This window comes from Leptonychotes weddellii, chromosome 10 (genome assembly GCF_054177405.1).
Source record: "Leptonychotes weddellii isolate Sample4059 chromosome 10, ASM5417740v2, whole genome shotgun sequence".
Classification (NCBI taxonomy): Eukaryota; Metazoa; Chordata; class Mammalia; order Carnivora; family Phocidae; genus Leptonychotes; species Leptonychotes weddellii.
Window position 1 is genome coordinate 364,701 of NC_138378.1, and position 13,802 is coordinate 378,502.

The 13,802-nt window shown below is 54.2% G+C and overlaps 1 protein-coding gene across 8 annotated transcripts in view; it reads left to right on the forward strand.

Moving 5' to 3' along the window:
• The window catches only part of ZBTB46 (zinc finger and BTB domain containing 46), a 70,209-nt gene that overhangs the window by 7,266 nt on the left and 49,141 nt on the right, over window positions 1-13,802 (forward strand). The window lies entirely within an intron of this gene.

Sequence of the window (13,802 nt, forward strand, 5' to 3'; positions counted from 1 at the left end):
TGTCCCTGTGGTCTGTGTTTCTGGGACAGCTGTTCAGCATTTCTGCTTTGTTCTCTACCAGAGGTCTTAGACCAGCCTCTAAGCGCCAAGGAGACCCATTTAGTGCACGGTGTTTAGAAAGTGCCACAGCCCGGGAACCCGAGCTAATTCCTCACTGTGCCCAGGTGCCTTCTTGGCTAGTCTGTCAAAGTTCTAGAAGCTGCTGCTCCTCCTCGTCCTACCTTGCACCCCATGTCACAGCACCTGCCACCGCACTCCCCTGCTCTGGGGGTTTCATATTCCTCCGTGACTCACGGTCTCATAAATATATAGGCTTTTTCTTCCTTCTGACCTAACATATTTTACCTTAAAGTCTGTTGAGTGATGGCACATTGTCAAGAATTCCCCTGTGTATCTGCCCCTTCCCCTGAAAAAGGAGATCCTTCTTGTTGGTACCACTTGGCTTTAATGGCATGAGTGCTAGGAATAAGTGGATGATTAAAAATCTCTATTGAGGCCACAAGACTGATTTAAGTGTTTGAAACACTGTCTCATCCTGATCATGGTTCTGATGTCCTCTGCCCCCACCTCTGGCTGTGGCATGGCTGGGGTCTCACACCACGAGGTCAGGGAAGGTTTTCCCTCTTTTCTGCCATTCCAGCCTAAATACTTTGTGTACCTTATGTATGCACACTTAGGCTTTGTGTTCTGGTTTGTTAGTGAGGGCAAAATACGGCCTGTGATATTACTTGTAGATGAAAAAGTTGTGGAAAAGAGAAATAACCTTTCCTTGCAAACTAAAAAGTTGTGTGTTGAAGGACAAAAGGAGCTAGGCTGGTCAAATTCAACCTTAGTGTGATTTACACAAAGTTTTCTGTTCAATTTCTTTTCTTTTTTTTTTTTCTGTTCAATTTCTTTCTTTCTTTTTTTAAAGATTTTATTTACTTATTTGACAGAGAGAGACACAGTGAGAGAGGGAACACAAGCAGGGGGAGTGGGAGAGGGAGGAGCAGGGAGCCCGATGTGGGGCTCGATCCCAGGACATGACCTGAGCCGAAGGCAGACGCTTAACGACTGAGCTACCCAGGAACCCCTTTTCTGTTCAATTTCTTACCAACAATGCTATTATGTCGTTTTCAGATTGAAAAATTACTAAGTATTTTTTTAACATCATTTGGACTCAAAAATTGCTAACCTAGGTATTTTAGAATAGAAATCGAGAAATACTGTTCACATATTTTTCAACAGCATTTACAGAGCTTTTGTGTCTCGGCAGGTGTGTGTTTGAGTCACATCAGAGCGACCTTCCCAGGGCTTCTCACTCATGACAACTCGGGCATTGTCGAGGACCTGTGATGGGCCAGCCTTTAGGCCAGGTTGGGGAAGAGTTTCTGCAGGGAGTTGGGGATCTGTTGGCACAAGTCGAGCCTTCCTCAGACGCAAGAACCACTAATGTGACCCAGTGTAGGTGACACATGCTAGTGAAACACCCCCAGAGCTTGGAGGGGAGACAGAGTGCAAACCGTGGGGAAGGGGGCATCTGAATCCCCTAAGGCCACTGGAGGGAAAGGGCATCCGTGCAGACTCCTACCCCGTCGGGCACTGACCCTCTGGGTCCAGACCTTGTGGCACAGATTCCATTGTGACCTCCGCTTTGCCGAGGGTGGATGGCTGGCGAGAGGGCAGGACTGCAGGGCCAGGCGGCTTCTGGGGCGGCTGGCAGCGATAGCGGTTTCAGACCCCACCTCCCACGGGGTGCACAGGCCACTCCGTGTCTTGGAGGGGCCGCGGGGAAGGGGTCCCTTGCCCCCATCACTACCTGCTCAGGTGGAGCAGGTATGCGCACCTCCTCCCCTGTTCTGTCAGCCGGGAGGTCTTTCCACTTGCCAGCAAAACTAAGAAGATCCACACGTGTGTGGGAATAACCGCTTTTTAGAACGGCCTCGTTTATAAAGAATCTGGACAGCCTTGCTACTCACGCGGTGCAATCTGCCGGCCCCTCACCGCAGCGGAAGCCGCCCCCGTGGCCGGCACAGGTGCATCCAAGGTCCCGTGTCATCGTTGTCTCTCTTTGTAGAGAGAAAGAAGGCACCTCTGCGTCTTGGGCCGCATGGGACGGTTTAAGAGCCTCAGTGTTAAGAGCTGCCTCCGTGAGGGATGGACGGGATGCACCACAGGGCGCTATGGCTGATGGGGCTTTGGGCAGGTCACCTTCTTAGTCCGTGTGTGTGGGGTTCACCTGGCGAGTGCAGGGTCTGACCTGCGGTCTTCCGTCTGTCCCTCCTGAATGTTCAGTCCTGCTGTCACGCCTGAGGCACGGACAGCAGAGTGAGTGATGGCTCTCGGTTGGGCAGGTTCGGCGTTGACCTGCCTGCAGAGTTGGCCCTTGGTTTCCGGGGTGTCGAGGGCAGATGCAGACAGATGGGCTTTCTTAGAAACACAGTCCCGTAATCCGCTCCCCGGCCCTCGCGGCAGAGGAACGGTGTGTGAAGGGAGCCGCACGCTCACATAGCACCCAGAGCTACCTGGGCTGTGTGGGGAAAGCCCAGCGTGGTGGGGACTGGGCAGCTGAGTACAGCTAGCATGGGGCCAGAGCGTGGTCGAAACAGCATTGTGAGGGTTGCCCAGAAGAGCCCGGGAGGAAGATGATGAGATCCTTTGGGCACCTGTTGCGTTAGGTGGTACCGTGACCGCTGAACCGTAGTCTGTGGTCTTCTTGTCTTGTGTGGCCCTGTTTGAATCTGAAAACGACCGATTTTCTTTTCTCATCCCATCCCACTTAAAGCAGTGAGGCTTCTGAGCAGCAGTATCCTTTTATTTACGAAGCTCAAAGTCAGCTTGGGAAATTTTGAGAGAAGCAGAATTACTCAGCTTCATTTTGAGGTGAAGAAGGCGCTCGCTGTGGAGGGTAGCAGTTTGCCCAGGACTTACAGGGCACGCAGGCCCTTCCGCATCGTGCAGACCTGCTGAGGGCCTGGCGGTGGTCCCGTGCCCCAGAGGGAACCTGCCCAAACCTTGTGGAGTCAGATGCTCCCCTCCTCGTGTGCGGTCATCACCTGGGGAGGGGGATGGGGCCCTTGGGCCTGAGCAGGTGCAGCGTCTGCCGGTCCCCTCCCTCGTGTTTCTCCATGTGTGTGCGGGGAGGTTGGCACCGCTGGGCGTTTCCCAAACAGCAGCGGGTGGTGTCATATCATGGTTCGTGTTTGGGTCCAGGCACTGGAGCATAGGAAACCGCCCGTCTGTTGTGGGGCTGAGCCAGGGAAGTCCCAGGGATGACAGTGTGAAGGCCTTCTGCATTCTTCTCTTGGGGAGCTCCTCGGTGCGTGGCCCAGGTGCAGGTGTGGGCGCAGGGAGGCTCCCGCAGCCTTCCACGACCCCTCCCATGTGGCGTGCCCCACGGATAGGCTGAGGCCCCCCTCGCAGAGGCTCGGCTTGTTGCCCGCATTCAGCGCCTCATTTTCCTGTTTCATTTCGTGTGTCTCTCAGTCCTGCTCGGTCAGCACTTCCTCCCTCCACTTCTGAAACGTTAAAGGTGGGAGTTTCCCTGTACAAAGCTTCTGAGATGAGAGAAAGTTGAGGATGTGAGGTCTTGCAGACCGGGTCCTCACAGCTGGTGAGTGCTTGGGGCCGGCCACAGAGTCTTCTTATGTTCTGAACATTTTTAGTAACATCGCAAAGTGCCTGTCCTGTGATTTGGAGTGACTATTACTGGCCGTGTGACCGTCTGTAATTTTTTATTTCTGAAGAGAAACTGAAGGAGTCAGGACATTTATTTTTTAAAAGATTTTATTTATGTATTTGAGAGAGAGACAGAGCATGAGCAGGAGAGGAGGAGAGGGAGAGGGAGGGAATCTCCAGCAGACTCCCCGCTGAGCACGGAGCCGCTGAGATGACATGGGGCGTGATCTCACGACCCTGAGATCACGGCCTGAGCCAAAACCAAGAGTCAGACGCTCAACCGATTGCACCAGCCAGGCGTCCCAAGGAGTCAGGACATTTAGGAGCACACGGGCACTTCCTAGACAAAAGCTAAGGCTCTTGTTGAGTGAGGGGAACATTTTTGAGTCCTCTCACTCCGTGCACTTCGGTAATTCTGTTCGGCATTGCATTACTGAGGTGCACCTGCTCGTCGTAGCTTGCCATTCTGTCTTTGCTTCTGGTTATACACGGGTAACTGCCTAAGTGGAAGCTTATGTGTTTTTCCACGAGAATACGGTTGTTTTCCTTCACCTGTGGTGATATAGAAACACATTTGTATATTATTTCATTGTTTTTATTTTGTTTCGTGTGAAGACTTTCCTTCAACTTCAGAGTATTTTGAAGACCTTTTCAGAGCTCCTTAGCAGACACAGTCTCCATTGGGGAAGTACGCGCACGTCCATGACTGGCCCACTGGAAAGCTGAACAAAGTGGTTTTTAATATTGGGTAACCTTGACTTTCTCATTTTTTTTTTCTTATGTTGGCAGAATGAGATCAGAACAAGGAGTGAAAAGGTGACAGTGTCTTTGGACGTCCCTTTGAGTTAAAGTTGGTTTAACAGGGGGCGCCCGGCTGGCTCAGTTGAAAGAGCATCCTGGGGGTGCCTGGGTGGCTCAGCCCGTGGAGCGTCTGCCTTTGGCTTAGGTCATGATCTCGTCCTGGGATTCAGTCCTGCGTTGGGCTCCTTGCCCCGCGGGGAGTTGGCCTCTCCCTCTCCCTGCAGCTCCCTCTGCATGTGTGTGCGTGCACGCGCACTTTCTCTCTGACAAATAAATAAGTAGATCTTAAAAAAAAAAAGGGAACAGCATTCTCCACTTCGTCTCAGAGTCGTGAGTTCAAGCTCCATGTTGGGTGTAGAGATTACTTAAATAAATAAACTTAAGAATAATTTAAAAAAAAAAGAGAGAAGTTGGTTTGACACCTGCCCCCTGAACGGGACTGGACAACGTGGTGAATGGTCCACGTGGTGAATGGTCCACGTGGTGAATGGTCCACGTAGTGAATGGTCCACGTAGTGAAGCCAAGGTGCGACAGGCCGTCTGGAACCTGGCTTCTCTGCACTGCCTTCACGGCCACAGCTGTCACTGTGTTTTCTTGAACATGGCGGAAACCCACCTGCCACAAAACCTGGTGCGAGTGACCGGTGGGCGGGAAGGTTGTTGGTGGTACTAAGGCGTGCTCACGATGGAGAGAGCCGTGAATGTCCTCCAGGGTGCCTGTGTGCTCGGGGGCCTGAGGAGCAGGTCAGGAGGGATCAGCACCGAGAAGCTGCCTTCCTTCACCGTGTTGGGCAGGTCTGCGCCCGCACAGAGGCTGGGTGGTCAGCCAAACACCAGATGTGTTTCGCTCTTTTCCTCAGAGACCGGTAACCACGCCGTCCTTGGAGAAGGCACAGCAGGGCAGGGCCCCTCCTCAGCTTAGTGGAACACTACCCAACTTTGCTTGAGATCATTCATGGTCATCTTTTTCCTTTTTTTTTTTTTTTAAAGATTTTATTTATTTATTTGAGAGAGAGAATGAGATAGAGACAGAGAGCATGAGAGAGGGGAGGGTCAGAGGGAGAAGCAGACTCCCCGCTGAGTGGGGAGCCCGATGCGGGACTCGATCCCAGGACTCCAGGATCATGACCTGAGCCAAAGGCAGTCGCTTAACCAACTGAGCCACCCAGGCGCCCCATGGTCATCTTTTTCCTTAAACTGATCTTTGCCTTGCCTTGAGCGAGAACAGCCACGAAATCATGAGTCTGATGTCTTGGTTGCTTTTTTTGGTACACCCTGAAATGAACATGTACCTGTCAGTATAGATCCGGGTTTGTCCGGAGCCGGCAGAAGGTGGCCTTGGCACCATGGTGGTGTGTGGACCACCCCTTGGCAGGGGCTCGGGATACACCTGGGTCCACCCTTCCCCGCAGCGCTGCCTTCCACTCTGTGTCTCTGGAGTGGCCCCTGCCCCACACCTCTCAGGCTCAGGCGGGCATGTGCTGTGCTCCGCACGTCTCCCTCGGCAGCCTGCTGGGGAAGGACCAGAGCTTCGGCTGCAGAGCCACAGGTGGCTGAGGGGCTGCGCTCCCATTCCCGCCCGACCTGCGGATTCCGAACACCAGCAGCTTTGCCGCGTGGCTTTCCCGGGTGGAGGGCAGACCGTATCAGGGGTTCTCACCGCGGAGCCCCTCAAGAGCTTCACCGCACACTGCTGAGTTGGCTGGGGTGGGTGCTGGTGGACACAGGGCGCCAGGGGAGGAACCCTTCCTGCCGCGTGTCAGACGACCACAAAGCGAGCAGTCGGTGTAAGTTAGGTCGCGGCTGGTAAGAGTTTCCTGGGGCGGTGGTAACAAAGCCAACCTGGTGTCTACACAATAGAGGTTCATTCGCTCGCAGTCCTGGAGGCCAGAGGCTTAGGTCCAAGTGTGGGCAGGGCCACACTCTGGGCAAAGGCTCCCAGCGAGGCTCCTTCTGCCTCGTCCGGTTCTGGCGTCTGCGCGTGATCCTGGCTGTTCCTTGGCCTTTGGATGCTTCGCTCCAGCCTCTCCGGCCCTGTTCGCATGGCCTGCTGCCTGTGTGTCTAGATCGGTCATACTGAACCAGGGTCCACCGTAATGACCTCCCCTTAACCTGCAAAGACCTATTCCAAACAAGGTCACGCTCACAGGTGCAGGGGTCAGGACGTGAGCGTGGCGTCCTGTGGGCCGTGGTCTGTCCCTGGCATGCTGGCACCGTGTTTCCCGGTCTTGCGTGTTGTCCCTTCTGGGACCTGCAGAGGCGGCAGGTGAGTGTGTGGCAAGCCCGTACCCAACGCCACGCCTGCCGCGAGCGGGGCCCTGGCCGGCCAACACGTCCTTCTGGGGACGTGACGGAGACGGGCCTCGGAGACACAGACGGCCATGCCGTCTGGGGACAGGTGCGGCGGGGCCCGGCTGGGGGACAGTGATGGGGTCGTGCACTTCTGGTGGCGGTGAGTAGAGGTGGAGTAAGGTACTCAGTGGGTATCCTGCAAGGGCAGGGGCGGCCGGTTGTTGCTGCTGCTCCAGAGCAGGCGGTGAGGCCCCTCGGGGCACCGGCCGGAGCTGGGCACCTAGTGGGACCTCTGTTTCCAGAGTGTTTTTCATGCTTCCCCTGAGATTCACCAGAAAACGAAGGATAGCAGTGATGGAGACAGCCTTTAAATTCAGAAAACCTTCTTGTGTGCTGAAGAAACGTGCAGAACTTAACACGTCAAATGATGCCGTTAAGTGGCAGGTCTGAAGCTCCTAACTGTGAAGTAGCCGTGAGACTCAGAGTGTTCTGTGGTGCCTGCAGCGTCCGTGGGCACGTGGACGTGGCTGTTGTGGTTTACTGTCTGCATTCACAGAGGTGTGGTCCCTCTACCATGACCCTGAGGTCACCAGGAGGGTGGGAGGTCACTTAAGGAGCTCGGGTGCTGTGTGCTCCCTGGACAGGCGGTGGGGGGGTGGTCACTGCTGTCACCTCCAGTCGCGCTCACGGTCCCCCCACGAGTAACAGCCCCGACGGGGGATGGAGCAGAGGCCCCTGCAGACTCGTGTGGGCCGTGGTCTGCAGGATCCGACACCAGATCAGAGTCTCTCACGCATCTGCATCACTAAATCACAGATTCTCCCGAAACTGGAAAAGCTCTGTGGTTCTTGCAGAGCCTAAGGTCTAGACACGTACCTTGGATGTCTTCAGATAGGCGCTGAATTGGAGACGAGGTGCCGTCACCCGGCTGCCGTGGTTCCTGCAGCTCAGCCCCTCCCGTCTCTTTGCTCTCCCTCCGTGTCTTGCTCCGCGGTGTTTACCGTGCACTGTGTCCCTCGAAGGACTCCGCTGAGCATGGCGGCCACGCGCACCAGTAACACTTCCCAGCTGCCACGCCGTGGCCAGCCAGAGCCGCGCATGTCTTCACTGTGGGACCAGAGTCTGGGCACGTTCCACTGGAGGTGGTGCCTCTGAAATCTCACTTTTTCTGTTTGTACTATTGATTTGTTGAGAAATTGGAGCTGTTGGTGCCGTGTGTTGGCCTCGCTGGTTGCATCCTGTGACCTTGAGAAGCCCCTCCCTGTTCCCCTGTGAGGGTCTGTAAGAGCAGGTGCAGGTGTGCGGGGCCGTGTGGGAGGCGCTCAGCCCCTGCAGCGCAGTCATGACGTGTCCATCAGAATTTTCAGTTTATGGGGCACCCGGGTGGCTCAGTCGGCTAAGCATCCGACTCTCGGTCTCGGCTCAGGTCTTGATCTCAGGTTGGAGGAGCCCACGGGGCTCGATCCCACGACCCTGAGATCATGACCTGAGCCGAAATCAAGTTGGATGCTTAACCGACTGAGCCACCCAGGTGCCCCTGTGTACATGGAATTTTCAAAATAATTATTATCTATATAAGTTTTATTTTAAAATTTAAGATTTGTCATTGGTTGATACAGCATAGGAACGTCTCGTAGATTTGTTTAATCTATGAGAAAGGCCTTACTTCTCTTTAAGTTGATTTTCATTTAGTTTTCGCTGAAACACAAATTAAGTTTACCTCTGCCTCTCTTTTTCATGTGGGAAAAGTGGGTGTGTAGTTCCACTTGGGTTTGGAACCTTCCTGTTAGTGAGAGAGTTTGTTGCAAAGGGGTCACCTCGGGGATGGATCAATGCCAGAGTTTGTTTGCAGTTTAATAGTTGCAGGTCTTTCCTTTTGAATATATTTTTTTTAATTTTTATTTATTTATTTATCTGAGAGAGAGAGAATGAGAGAGAGCGTGAGAGGGAGGAGGGTCAGAGGGAGAAGCAGACTCCCTGCCGAGCAGGGAGCCTGATGCGGGACTCGATCCTGGGACTCCAGGATCATGACCTGAGCCGAAGGCAGTCGCCCAACCAACTGAGCCACCCAGGCGCCCCTCCTTTTGAATATTTTCATGCATGCTTCTCGTCTTGTTTGGAGTTGTGAGCTACTTTTGCCTTAGTTTTCCCCCCAGATAAGTCATTTTTACCCACAGCGAACACTGGGTCTGAGGAGTGTGCGAGCTGACCGCTCTGGAGCAGACAGTTGATACACGGCTGAGTGAGGCGAGTTTGCTTCTAGAACTCCTGTGTCGTGAAGAGAACGCTGGCATTTCCGCAGAGCTGGGGAGGAAAGTGGGTTTGTTCACCCATCACTGTTCACACACAGTTTCCTGAGTCCTCAGAAGATGAGGAGGCCAAAGCTCCAGTGGTCTCCCTCCTTCGACCCCCACAAGCTCAGAGTCCGGCCAGGTTAGCCTCAGCTCAGGACTCGGTGGGCCTGACAGGGCCTGGGGACGCCGGCCGGCTTGCCCCTCATGCTCACAGGCCAGTGTGTATGGCCGTCGTCCCTCTGCCATCCTGCTCAAGGGCACTTAGCTGCCGCCCTCTTTCCTGGACCACCAGTCAGTGGACGATGTCACCGCATTTAAGGTGCCATCCCTTTTGTCCAAGCGCAGAGGGAAATACTACTAGAGAAAGTGACAGTCGGATGGCCTAAGCCCAGGGTCCTGCTGAGGAATTTCCTTTTGCTCCTTAGAAGTCAGAGTCGGGGTCCCGGGGCTTTGGCAGCCGCTCTGTGCCATGTGGTCAGGGGGTGCAGGCAGGAAAGACCAGTCTGTGTTCTCCTCGTGGGACCCTGTTCCATGCGGTTCCAAGGTCCTAGATGAGCCAGGGGCTCTGCAGGGTTCTGGGACTGGAGGAGGCTGACTGTCCTTGGTCCTGTTAGGAAGAATTGTGAAAGTCAAGCACAGACTCCCCCACGGTGTTTCCAACCCACAGATAGGAGTGAAGAAGGGTAAGTATGGATTTCTCTCATATTTTTTGCGGGATTCCTCCTCATGGACGTTAATTTCATATGTGCTATCCTGCTCCATGCAAGTGTTGGGTAGGTTCATTTTCTGTCTTTGAGTTTTATGAATAAGCAACTGGCTTTGGAGGGAAACAGGGGATGTGAGCAGGCATCTCAGGGTCCGTGTTCTCGGCTGTCATTTCCTTCAGTTTATTTCTTACAAACTTCTGAGCATCAACGTAAACATTTATTGTTCCTCTAAGTTGGGTCTTGTTCAGTTTTAATATGTCATATTCTTCTCGGCTGTTTTCTGACTGTCAGGCATTTGGGTAGTTTTTTACTTCGTGCTAATATAAATAGTCTTAGCAGCGTCTTTGAACAAATTAGCATTTGGGATCATTTCCTTGGGGTGGAATTTCCCAAAAGTAGAATTACTGGTCAGGGACGCACACGTCTCGTCTCGCCACGTGCTGTGGGCTGGGCTCCAGAAGGACAGCCGCTCCTGGTTGTGTGGTGGCCCGTGACCGCCATCACTGGGTCGTACAAGTTCGTGTTAATTTTTCAGCTTCATGCATGTAGATTTTTTCTTGGAGATCTTTTCTCAGAATCTAGTACGTTTCCCTTGGTTTCCTATAGGTCTTGCCCAGACACCTTTGAAGGTTTAATGTTAGGCCCCAGGATTAACTTTGACACTGGCTGTGGGGCTCACCCAGCAGCCCTGCCAAGACCAGCCTCAGGTGTCCTCCCCGTGGGGACTGGGGGTAGGAGCGTGGGGCGGATTTGGTGACGAAGGTCGTACCTGGACTGCGAGGCACAGACCCTTGGTCCTGAGGGCTCTGTCAGGCAGGGGAGCCCCCCGCACCGGCAAGTGTGTCCCGATCCCCTGACCGGTGCTGGTGCTGTTCCTGCAGCAGGCCTGTGAGGACGGTGAAGCCCCCGGGACCCCTCCCCGCGGGCTGCCCAGAGAGCTAGCACTTTCCATGCCCACTTCCTTCAGCTGTGGTCACTGCCAGAGGGCAGACCTGGAGAGCCCCTCGCGTGCCCGCCCCGCAGAGCACTGAGTAGTCCGCCTCGAAATCCAGGTCTTTCCTTGTGAATCGGGAGTTTCATTTCTTAAAGTGCCTTGGGGCTGGTCCCAGCTCAGCCCTTGACGGAGAGGGGCTTTCCCTGGGAGAGGCCCTGTCTCCCTTATGTGCCAGAGACGGGGGACAGGGTACCTTAAGCCTCCCTCTGCCCCCCAGTCCAAGCCCACACCTTGCCCAGGGAGGAAGAACCAGCCCCTCCCCCAGGGCTCCTCTCACGAGGCCCCCACCTCAGGGCCTGCTGGCCAGCTCGGCCCCAGCTCGGCCTCCCGCCTTCATCACGTGCCCCAGGCCTGTGCCCCAGCTGGTGCTGCTCTCAGTCGGGGGCTCGGCTGGCCGCTGTGGGTGATGCTGGGGACCGGTGTGATCTGTGCATTGCTGAGACCTGGCCAGTTCTGGGACTGGCCTTACTGTTAATGTCCGCGTGAGTTAGGGAAGCTGGTGGATCCATCACTGGGGGCCACGCGGTGGAGGTAGGGCTTGTCTCAGGCCCCAGCTGCCACTGTGCCCCGGGCCGGCTTCCTGCTCCGGCCATGACAGTTGGCTCACTCAGCAGCTGTCCGTCTGTCCGTCCTTCTCTTGTTCAGTGTGTAAGGAGTGCTCACCTGGGGAGGGCCTGGTCATTTCTGCAGAAATGAGAGCGGTGCTTGGACACGTGTCAGGTCAGCCAGCTGAAGTTCTGTTGGATACCGGAGCCTCTGGGCTGGTTCCCGCGGTGCCAAGGGGGCTCGCGCTGTCTGTGGCCCGCCTAAAACGTTTGCGGAGACGTGGCTCTGAGCTGACGCTTTCCCCTCACTCCGGGCGATCCAGGCCGGGGGTTCAGGAGCCAGGGGTTCGGGACCCCTGTGCACGGCAGCCCCTCTTGTTTGCAGCTGCACAACTTTCCAGGAAAGAGTGACTGATTAAAGGTCTAGCATATTACCAGATGGGAACAAATGTCGCAGAACATCTCAAACTGGCCTGTCTGGTTCAGGGGCAGGTGGCAGTTCTCCTCCAACAGTTGCAAGGTGTTTCAAAATGGAAAGTTGAACAAGGCTGAAGGAAGGGTTTCACCTGCTGCAAGAGAGCTCTGCTTCTAGCTGCTTTCCTGTTTGGGGTCTATTTTTGTCTTGGTGGCAGAGAGCGTAGAGTCAACATTTCAAGTCACAGCACATCTCAGGCTTAAAATTCACAGAAATTTTCCTGGCTTATGAAGCTGATCAGCTTTCTTCTTCTTCTTCTTTTTTTTTTTTGATCAGCTTTCTGTTTAAGAAAAAAAAATTAAGGGGCGCCTGAGTGGCTCAGTGATTAAGCGTCTGCCTTCAGCGCAGGTCATGATCCCAGGGTCCTGGGATCGAGTCCCACGTCGGGCTCTCTGCTCAGCGTGGAATCTGCTTCTCTCTCTGCCCCTCCCCCTGCTTGTGTTCCCTCTCTCTCTGATAAATAATAAATGAATAAATAAAATCTTTTAAAAGAAAAAGAAAACAATTAAGTTGATGTGTGGCTTTTCCTGGGACTTTTGTAACAAAGTATCACCAACTGGGGGCTTAAAACAACAGAAAAGTGTTCTCTGGCAGCTCTGGGGCCAGGGAGGCTCCGGGGAGGGTCCATCCCCCCTCTAGCTCCTCTCGCTCTGGGCCGTGGCCCGTGGCCCGTGGCCCGTGGCCCCATGGCTCTGTCTCTGCCTCTGTCTTCACATGGGCTTCTCTCTGCCTGTCTCTGTCCAGATTTCCCCTTTCTATAGTGACACCAATATCGTTGGTTTATGACCTCATCTTACCTTGGTTAAATCTGCAAAGACCCTATTTTCGAATAAGGTCACGTTCACAGGTATTGGGGGTTGGGATTCAACATGGCCTTTTTTGGGACACGACTCACCCACAACAGTGGGTGACTACATCCATCCCCGGCTTTGCTGTGAGCTGACAGGGAACATCGGAGCCCACCCCAAAATGCATGTGCGGTCACGGGGGGTGTGGCTGGTTGGCAGCGGCCTGACCACCCACCTGCAAGACCACTACTCCATGAGCTCCTTCTTCTTCTACCAGCATTTAATATGGGATGTTTAAAAAACATTTCTTGAGGGGCGCCTGGGTGGCTCAGTTGGTGAAGTGTCAGGTCATGATCCCAGGGTCCCTGCATTGGGCTCCCTGCTTCTCCCTCTCCCTCTGCCGCTCCCCCACTCATGCTCTCTCTTGCACTGTCTCTCTCTCTCTCAAATAAATAAATAAAATCTTTAAAAAAATAAAAAACATTTCTTGAATTCCACGTGTAAGCTTTCAGTCCTGCAGGTTTCATGGGAAAAAGGTACTGTAGTTGTGTTGACCCAAGAGTGTGCATGGAGCCTGCTGAGCTTCGAGACATGGTTCCTGTGCTCAGAGGCTCCCAGACTGGACACAGCAGGCAACAGAGGCTCATGCGCTCGCTGTCTTGGGAGCACCTGGAAGCTTCCTGGAGGGAGGAGGCAGTGTCTGGAGGCTGGAGGGGCTTCCTGCCCCTCTTCTATTCCGGGCAGAATTTGCCTTTGTAGGTCAGACTTGTTAAATTAGCACGTTCGTACTGCCCAATGCCTCATGTATAACCAGAGTGAGCTAAAAGGAACTTAACTGCCCATTGAGACCAAGCGTGGTTTAAAGAAGAAACATCCAGAGTGAGACTCGGATCTAGCCTAGCGGGACATGTCTGGGAGGATGCGCATAAACACCTGACCTCTTCCCCTTTCTTTCCCCAACCCACAAAACAAAGAAATTCCCCCAGACCAGCTTCCCAGCAGCGGAAGGAGAGAAACTGGAAGTCAGAGCGGCCACAGTAACTCAGCCCTCAGGTGGACACACGGGACTGGCCCCTATCTGAGGCCTCTCTCCAGACTCCTGACCCTGCCCGGGCCTTTTCTCTCCTACCTGCCGGGGCATTCTTGTATATGCCAGGACCTGAATCAGGACCTCTCCCCTTGAAGTGCTGGTCTCTGGGTCCCCGTCTTGGTGGCTGTGCCCCAGCCACCCTGAGGCCTGGCAGAATCC